Here is a 9,321-nt window from a genome sequence, read left to right as displayed (position 1 = left end):
CCACGTATTTTTTCATAATTTCATTGATATTTCGGTATTATTTCATTCTCGGATTTGCAGTGACATGGAATTGCCGTTGTATGTTCAGTAATTCTATGTGACATTATTTCTTACATAAATTGTATTTTATTATTGCAGACTTATGTATCACCTGCCCGCAACAATAATAATTTCAACGTCATATTATTTTGTTTCTGAACAGCGAAAGTCGATCAAAGTTCAATGGCGGTTTTAATTATCGCGTTTTCAATTTGTTGTTGGAATGGTGCATCGGAAAATTCTGTTGTGGCTGTACAATCAGCCCCTTGGACTTCAACAATAGAATAATGCAGGCAACACGTTGACAATAAATTATGCCATGACTAAATTATGCCAGATAAACAATGTAACGAACGGATTTCAAATGAGTTTGAACGGTATTAAATATGAAATATTGTGATAAATTGCAAAATGTCAATTTCGGATCTGCCGTTCTGGAAAACTTTTCCAGTATATCCCTATAAAAAATATGTGAAAAATAGCCGCGATGGTTTAAAGTTATCATTGGCGACTGTAAATTGTTCCATGATGGTTTGAAGGTTGTCGCTCCCACATTTGAAATTTATCCTTCAATGAAAAAGCATTTGACAGACGAATTTATGAATGCAGCAACATACAGCTGTTTTTCATGATTTCGTATCGCACTAATGTGTTATTGTATGTTGTCCTGTGACAATTAACGACATCCGGACAAGTAATATGTGACTACTGCATACTGGCTGAGATAGATGGTTTCTGCTGTCATACACGCCCAACAGACCTCGAGAGATTCCACTTGTGTTGCCAGATGGCGCACTTCAAATAATAATTATCGTCTGCCTCAATATTTTGTAGGGCACAGCCTGACCGTTTATAAATAATCCATGCTTGATTCATACCAGACTGAAGATCCGTCTCTCGAGGGCGCTCTATCCGCTCACCTTCTTCCTGGAGCGACGGATCTTTCCGTCTAGTTTCGTACAAGCGATGGAACGTTTAAAAAATTTCATATGAGTATACAAAAATATTAGATTGGTGACAGGGACAATAGCTGATATTTTTTATAATTTCTAGATTTTAGTTCGATAAAACAAAAAGCTCGTACATTTTGCCCTGTAGGATGTTGGAATTTAGCCTCGCTTTGACAATCGTAGTGATATGCAGTGCTATCGTCGAGGAATGAATTTAAGTTCATCAATGTAACAGCTGACGAAATTGTTAACTTCCATTGTCCTCTAATTTTTATTTATAAAAACACGAGAGTTGGATGGAAAGATGCACCGTATTAGGCCCCAATGTCGCATTTTCAAGACTAATACAGTCGGTAAAAAAGATAGGAGCAGGACAAATTGCCGACGACAGTCTACTTTGCACCTGGAAAAGTTCTCTACAATTTTGGATTCTACTGATGGTACACATCATCAAAATTACTGTCAATTGAAATTTTGATCTCAACACGCTAGATCTTAGTCACTGAAATTTTCGGTTGATTGTAGCACTACAACCTTCGTCAGCAGAATGACTCGATCTCAATGTAGTGGCCTTTCGGATACGTGGCATCAAAATCGGGTCATAGACTTTTGGTAATGTATACCTTCCACTGTCTCTAGATGGCTGGTTACCACGGATATATATCGCCTCCTTGACACCTCTTTCGAAGTGTCGGGGATCCCTATCAAGAATTTGTTCATTTTCTAAATCCACAAAGTGGTCTGGTGATTCAATGTGGATATGTTGGGAAACCTCCGATGTCGTTGAACTGGGACGTAGTGCTGCAAGCGAAAATTTCAGTGTGACTAAAATCTAGTATGTTGAGATCAAACGTTCAATTGACAATAATCAGTTACCAACGCAGATGAATTTCCATACAACGATCAAAACTATGCTTTACTCTCGCCAAGTGAAGTTTAATCTTAAGTTCTGTACGAGCAGAGAATGTCAGTTCCAGTTTTTCTCGACAGTTGGTCACGTGCCACGTCGATGACTCAGCAACTTCAGCTTCGTACTGTCACGTGTTATAAACATTTGCCGGTCGTCAGTACATGTATTTACATGGAGTCTGCGCTCAGAGTACCCTACTGGAAATAATAAGCGTAGACATCTACTATTCCTTTCGTTAGAAACATCGAAAAATGACACAAATGTGAGTTTTATCAAAATGTCCATGGTTCACTGATAGGTCGTTGAATCCATTGCATAATTTCTCCAACTTTCATTGTTTCTCGGATTTTTATTCCACGATCGACAATGACCGATTGTTACCATTTAAGAGAGCGACTTTCCATTTCAAATTCACAATTGATGACGTAGGAGACGACAATGGACGATGTGTCAGAACGCAACCTATGTTACCATGACAATTGAGTTGAAGAGCTTGCCCGCATTTCTAATAAGCAGTCATTTAACCGAATAACTGTACGTTGTCAACAACAGACTTTAGCGATAAACTTTTTAAAGGTTATTGACGAAATTACATATCGCCTTTGTGTAATCAACCTTTTACTATGTTTGATTATCATGTTTGTGGGCATTCATAGGTCTTTACAGGGAGTGTTTCGCTGCTTTTTACAATAGCTATTGTTTACACAGGCTTGTATAAGAGCCACTTTCATAGGGCGTTGGCATGATTTATTCAGTTGTCAGCTTGAAGTAAGATAACACATCTGAAGTGTCTAACGTCGCCAACATGATCAGAACAGTCGCATTCATTTACTGTCATGTAATTAACTTGCGACTCACTTTAAGTGCAGGTTCAATGTCTAGCAAAACGGGACTATGAAAGTTCGTGTTTATTAATACGTAATATAACAAAAATATGCACATGCGCAATAAATCAACCACAGTATAGCCAAACGTTTCGTTCTTTTTTGACGGTCGCAATCTACATTACCCACACTTATCTAAACTTACTCAGAGATCAATGGTTATGTATCACTTTAGACTTCACACTGTGGAGTTCTTGATGCGAATGAAATCCAGGGATTTTATCACTTGGCCACTTGAACGATTTACAAATATCAAAGTAAAATGAAGTATCTTTGGCGTAAAGTAAAGGATTTAAGGATTTAGTAAAATTATGCAAATTTGAATTTGTTTTGTCGAACTCTCCCCATGGCATACCAGTGAGTAATATACAGACAGAAAATAGTTGCTTGAGGGCCAGAATTAACTCTTTTAATAAAAATATATTGTACTCATAAAGAGCAAATATAAACCGGACGGAGTAGTCCAGTCATTTTATGCCAAAAAAGGGGGTAACCCACCACAAATTGCAACAGAATTTATTTTTTCACCATTCATCTCAGAAAAACCCATATAAAAACATATCAAAAGTCTTCCAAAATCCAAGGAGTGGAAAACCGCCTAATTTGCATAAATCCAAAATGGCCGCCCCGGTATTATAGGTTCAACGCTTTTGGCCACTTACTACCCAATATTGGTCCGATTTTAATTTTATTTCCATATACCTTGTACATTCCCTTCATATTTTAGACATGTTGACGATAATTCCATCGTTATTATTTACAAAACAGGAACATAAGTCTGAATTTTACGGTAAACCAATAGTATTCTCACATACTATGTCTTGTAATCAATACTTGTTTCATTTTATACGATACAAATGTCTGTAATGTGAAATAAATAAATAAATAAATAAATAAATAAATAAATAAATAAATAAATAAATAAATAAATAAATAAATAAATAAATAAATAAGAAAGAAAGACAAAATTATTCATCAGTTGTTGCTTCGTCTTTGGTAGTAAAGGGAAAGCAACTCCACATATCGTTCTTATTTGGGTTGTTTGCGTTTCGTGTATCACGATATTGTGTATAATATAAGTGTATATCATGTTTGGCTGTTTTATGTAAAATGTTGCTTAGCCATGGCGAGACGTACCCGTAATCTACGTGTCTTGTGTTAATCCGCACTGGAGCGGAGAGATTGCTGTGACACTACGATACTTTGGCGCTACGTTTCGAAAACACAGTTTTCTGGGGTACACACTTGGAGATAGGTTCGGGTTAGAGAGAGACAGAATGGCCGGAGACAGCTTTGTATTGTGTCTTAGTATGACCAAGTTCAAAGCTAAAAAAGGAAACACAGAAACAAGAATCATAGTATGACAAAAATAACGAAACGTCGCAATAGAACAAAATTGAGCACTGTATCAAACAACAATCTCAGATTCATTAAGAACCTATCGACACACAAACTCACCAACATTGAAATCAACGTACTTAGCAAAGGCTTAAAATTCATTCCCACACCATATCGTCCTAACAGAATCCACCTGTTAGGGGACATAAAAATACATTCGGAAAATGAGACTCCGATATATCATGAGACACAAACAGACCATACAACACCCATTCAAAATGAACTCTACAGTGTAAATGGATCCCACATACAACCGAGAACACAAGACTAGAAAATTATTTGGAAGCGACAAAATTGGCTATTGTTAACACACCTATTCGAAACACAAAAACAACATGACACGTAGCGTTGAAAACGCTATCAAAATACAAGAACATAACCATCGAACTCTTTGATAAAGGACGGGGGACACAAATTTTAAACACTGATGATTACATAAGACAATGCCAACGTCAACTTAACGATCAACAATACTACACAAAATTGGCAATAGATGACACAAAAAATACAATAGAAGACATACACAATCTCACAACAGAAATGTACAATGAAAAACATATTGACCATCACACATATGAATATTTGAATCCAGTCAATAGAAAAATAAGAACACCACTTTGGTACCTTCTACCGAAAATACACAAAATGCCGCCACCAGGAGCTATGTTCGTAGGACGGCCAATCATAAGTGGATGCTCCAGTCCAACATTTCACATATCAGTATTCATTGACCATTTTCTCAAACAAATCGTCAAGAAACAACCAACATACATCAAAGACAACAGACTTTATACGGAAAATTGAGACAATCAAAGTTCCGGCCAAAGTGACATGTACATGAATACACCCCATGATGAGGCAATTGAATCAGTTGGCAAAGCATTAAATCAGGAAATACCATCAAACAATTACATAATCAAGCAACCACCAACGAAACACATGATAGCTCTGCTAGAAATAATCTTAAAAAACAACACATTTGAATTCAACGATGAATTCTACTGGTAAATATGGGGATGCTCGATGGGGTCCCCGCCTTCTCCAGAAATAGCAGATATTACATTTCACGAGACAGAAACGAGAATAATACAGAAACACAAACAACAAATATCGACCTGGCTGAGGTTCAGGGACGATGTTTTTCTGATTTTCACCAGAACACAACACGAACTCAATGAATTCATATCAAACATCGACAAAATGCATCCTACTTTCAAATTTTCATTTGAAAGCTCCCCTCAAGAAATCACATATTCAGACCTGACTATCTACAAAGGTCGTCGATACAACAAAGAGAATATTCTCGATATCAAGACACACACAAAGCCAACAGATACATTCCAATTCTTACAAAGAAACTCATGCCATCCGGCAGCAACATTCAAAGGTCTGATCAAAGGTGAAACATTACGATACATCAGGACATGTAACAACGATACCGATTTTACACAGAAAGTCACACAATTTAGTGAAAAATTACAAGACCGACAATACAAAAAAATGAAATAGAACGCATTATCAGAGAGACAGATCATAAAAGCAGAAAAAGACTGCTTGAACAACAAAAAGAAAGAAATAACGCCACCAACAATACAATAGTCTTCATAACAACATATAGCCCGTACATAGAAACGACAAAAATCAAGCAAGCCCTGACAGAAAACTGGAGTGAACTTGAAAAGACGAAACACTAAAAAACTGTTCCAAAACCAACCAATAATCGCATATAGAAGGAACAGAAATATAGGCGACACACTTATAAGCGCCAGACTTCACAAAAACTACAATAGCTCAAACTCAGGTTCACACGAACCTACACAAACACAACGAGATCAAACAGTAGACATTCTAGCTTCCCTACTTGAACAACAAACGTAAGTGGAACAACATATTACCAAATAAAAACAATCAACCATTCAATACGTCTCACCAATCAAAAATGAATTTAAGCGACTGATGAAGAAAACTCTGTTTTCGAAACGTAGCGCCAAAGGATCGTAGTGTCACAGCAATCTCTCCGCTCCAGTGCGGATTAACACAAGACACGTAGATAACGGTACGTCTCGCCATGGTTAAGCAACATTTTACATAAAACAGCCAAACATGATATACACTTATATTATACACAATATCATACACAAAACGCAAACAACCCAAATATGAACGATGTGTGGAGTTGCTTTCCCTTTACTACCAATACTATTTAATTCCCGTGTGATCTGTACACCTTCAAGGAGACTTTAAACCCCATCTCCCTTGGCTCGGCTCTCCCGCGCTGGCACACCCTGTCAATTCAGGCACGGCTGTTTATGGGGGCCCATTTTGGTCAAAATTATGTGTTATTAATTTTAGTATGTTAGAATTAATTTTATGTAGACTGGAATTAATTTACTAGCATCTCGAATTAATTGCATGTTTCTTTTAATTAATTTTTATATGCTTTAATTAATTTTGTGTAGTCTTGCCGAATTAATTTTATGTGTTCCAATTAGTTATTTCTGCTTATCTTTGCTGTAATTAATTTTATGTAGTCTAGAATTAATTTTCCTAACATTTCAAATTATTTATATGTTTTTTTTATGTGCCGGAATTAATTTTATGTAGTCCAGATTCAATATATTAATTCCTACAATTAATTTTGGGTTCAAAATGTTTTCACGTGCTGCAATTAATTTAGCCTAATGTGTGACTTTTTGGTCTTTATCAAGTAGCCTTGTTCAACACCAAAGTGGCCACGGCTACAGCTGAAACTATTAGTGTAAGCAGTTTTATTGCAGTTCACTGCAGTGGCTTCGCGCTCTATTACGAAAATGGTTGTAGTTATACTGAGATTTCGTTCAATTTATTTATATATTTCACACCATATACATTAGCATCTTGCAAATACGGCTAGTTTTCAATCGGGTTCGAACCCACAACATACGGCATCGATATCAGTCGCCTAGCGGAGAGGCCACAGAGAGAACCGCTCGGCTAAATCTCCACTCCCAAATTAGACAAGTATTGATTGGAAGGTGAAATGTGTGTGTGTGTGTGTGTGTACCATTGTTTTACCCTGAAATTCAGACTTGTGTACCTGTTTTATTAATAACTACGATTGGAAATGCCCTAAAATGTTGGAAATTAGAAGAGAATGTACAATTTATTAGAAAATTAAAAAAATTGTCCAAATTGGACTGATATCGCGCAAAATATGGTCATAAGTGTTGATTCTATAATACCGGGGTGGCCATTTTGGATTTACGCAAATTAGGCATTGTTCCAGTCCTTGTGTATTTATTTATTTATTTATTTATCTATATATTCATTATTTATTTATTTATTTATTTATTTATTTATTTATTTATTTATTTATTTGTTTATTTATGTATGTATCTATTTATGTATATATTTATATATTTATGTATTTATTTATTTAACATTACAGACATTTGCACATTAAAATTGATTAGAAGACACAGTGTGTGAGCATTGTTTTACCGTAAAATTCAGACTTATGTTCCTCTTTTGTAAATAATAACAATGGAATTATCGTAAACATGTCTAAAATATCATGAAAATGTACAAGGTACATGGAAATAAAAAAAAATTCTCAAAATCGGACCAATATTGGGCAGTAAGTGGCAAAAAGAATTGAACCTATAATACCGGGGCGGCCATTTTGGATTTATGCAAATTAGGCCGTTTTCCACTCCTTGGATTTGGAAGACTTTTGATATGTTTTTCTGTGGGTTTTTCTGAGGTGAGTAGTGAAAAGATAAATTCTGTTGCAATTTGTAGTGGGTCATTTCGTAGTTTGACTGGACTAGAAAGCAGTCACGCAAGTGACTGATTGTTCTTGGTTCATATATGCAACAAGTGTTAATACGTGATAGGTGTGATTTGGAATGGGCATCATTCAGTGGATTGCTTCATTCTAAGCAACCAAATCTTATTTGTTTGAAAGGTATCTTTCAAGTTCATCCACCTACGATGTTTTGGCTTGGCAGTATCAGTTTAATGATCTTGGCAACATCTCATCTAAAACCACGTGACCACTCGACCTCCGCTGTAATGGTAGGCGATAGCTCGTAAAGAGAAACTGGATTTAAGACAGGATATTTCTTGGCAACGTATCAAGGGGATATAGCTCAGTGGTAGAGCATTCGACTGCAGATCGAGAGGTCCCCGGTTCGAACCCGGGTGTCCCCTTCTTTTGATCAATTTATACCAGAAGCAAGAAAAAATGTGTAAGAGAAAGGTAAGATGTTTGTTTGGATTCAATGGCATAAGATATTCTTCAGAAATCATGTTTCTTACCAATGTCAAAGATTGCCATTGTCAAAAAAAATGCAGAATTTCTAATTTCAGCATTGCAACGTTTTGTCATCGTCGATTATTATTTACATACATACTTTCAAATGTTAACTTCCTGTGTTATCTGTATAATTTCTAAAGAGGTGGAAAATATCCTTACTCCAAGACTTTAAAAAGAGCCCCTTCCCCACAAGTGGTAGATCAGAAAAGAGTTGTGTTGAAAACAATTGAAGTCCGAATATTTGTCCCCGAGGCGCATTGTACCTTAATACACAGACAATATAGACTGTGATACATAATGGACCATTCGTTTCACTTCCTTCAGAAAATGTTGCAACCGTATCGAAATAATGTCACCGAGCTTCCGTAAACTTGCTCACCATAAAAAAAAACATATCCACATTGTTTCGTATCAAGGTAGCCTTGCAAAGAATTTTCAAACATTTCAAATGACCATTTGCAGACGTAGAAACAGTGGAATGAATGGCACATTTGGAAGCTGATCGTTTTAAATTTCAATGCTGTTAAACAGGAAGACATTGCGGAAGAAAGAAATTCCCGACATTAATTTTCACAAGCGGAGATTTAGCTCAGTTGTAGAGCATTTGACGGCTGTGCGAGACGTGGCGGGTGTTCTTATGTTTTATCAATTTCTACAGTAGGCTATACAAGGAAAATAATAGGGAAGTCAAAATATTTGTTTGGATATTAAGAAAGTCTACATAACTGTTTCATAGCGATATATCAGAGCTTGCAATTAAATTAGAAAGCACCCCAGGGACGTATATCCTATCTCCAAATTTTACAACTTCTTTCTTATCTACCACGTTAGGGGGCTCAATTT

General features: G+C 36.2%; 1 non-coding gene across 1 annotated transcript; it reads left to right on the top strand.

Annotated features, from left to right (window-relative positions):
• The first annotated feature begins 8,300 nt into the window (after nucleotides 1-8,300).
• Trnac-gca (transfer RNA cysteine (anticodon GCA)) lies at nucleotides 8,301-8,372 on the top strand. The gene has a single exon. It is a non-coding gene; the product is annotated as a tRNA-Cys (tRNA).
• The last annotated feature ends 949 nt before the right edge of the window (nucleotides 8,373-9,321 follow it).

This window comes from Ptychodera flava, chromosome 2 (genome assembly GCF_041260155.1).
Source record: "Ptychodera flava strain L36383 chromosome 2, AS_Pfla_20210202, whole genome shotgun sequence".
NCBI classification, from domain to species: domain Eukaryota; kingdom Metazoa; phylum Hemichordata; class Enteropneusta; family Ptychoderidae; genus Ptychodera; species Ptychodera flava.
Note: the sequence above shows the minus strand (reverse complement) of the source record. Positions and strands in the feature narration are given on the sequence as shown.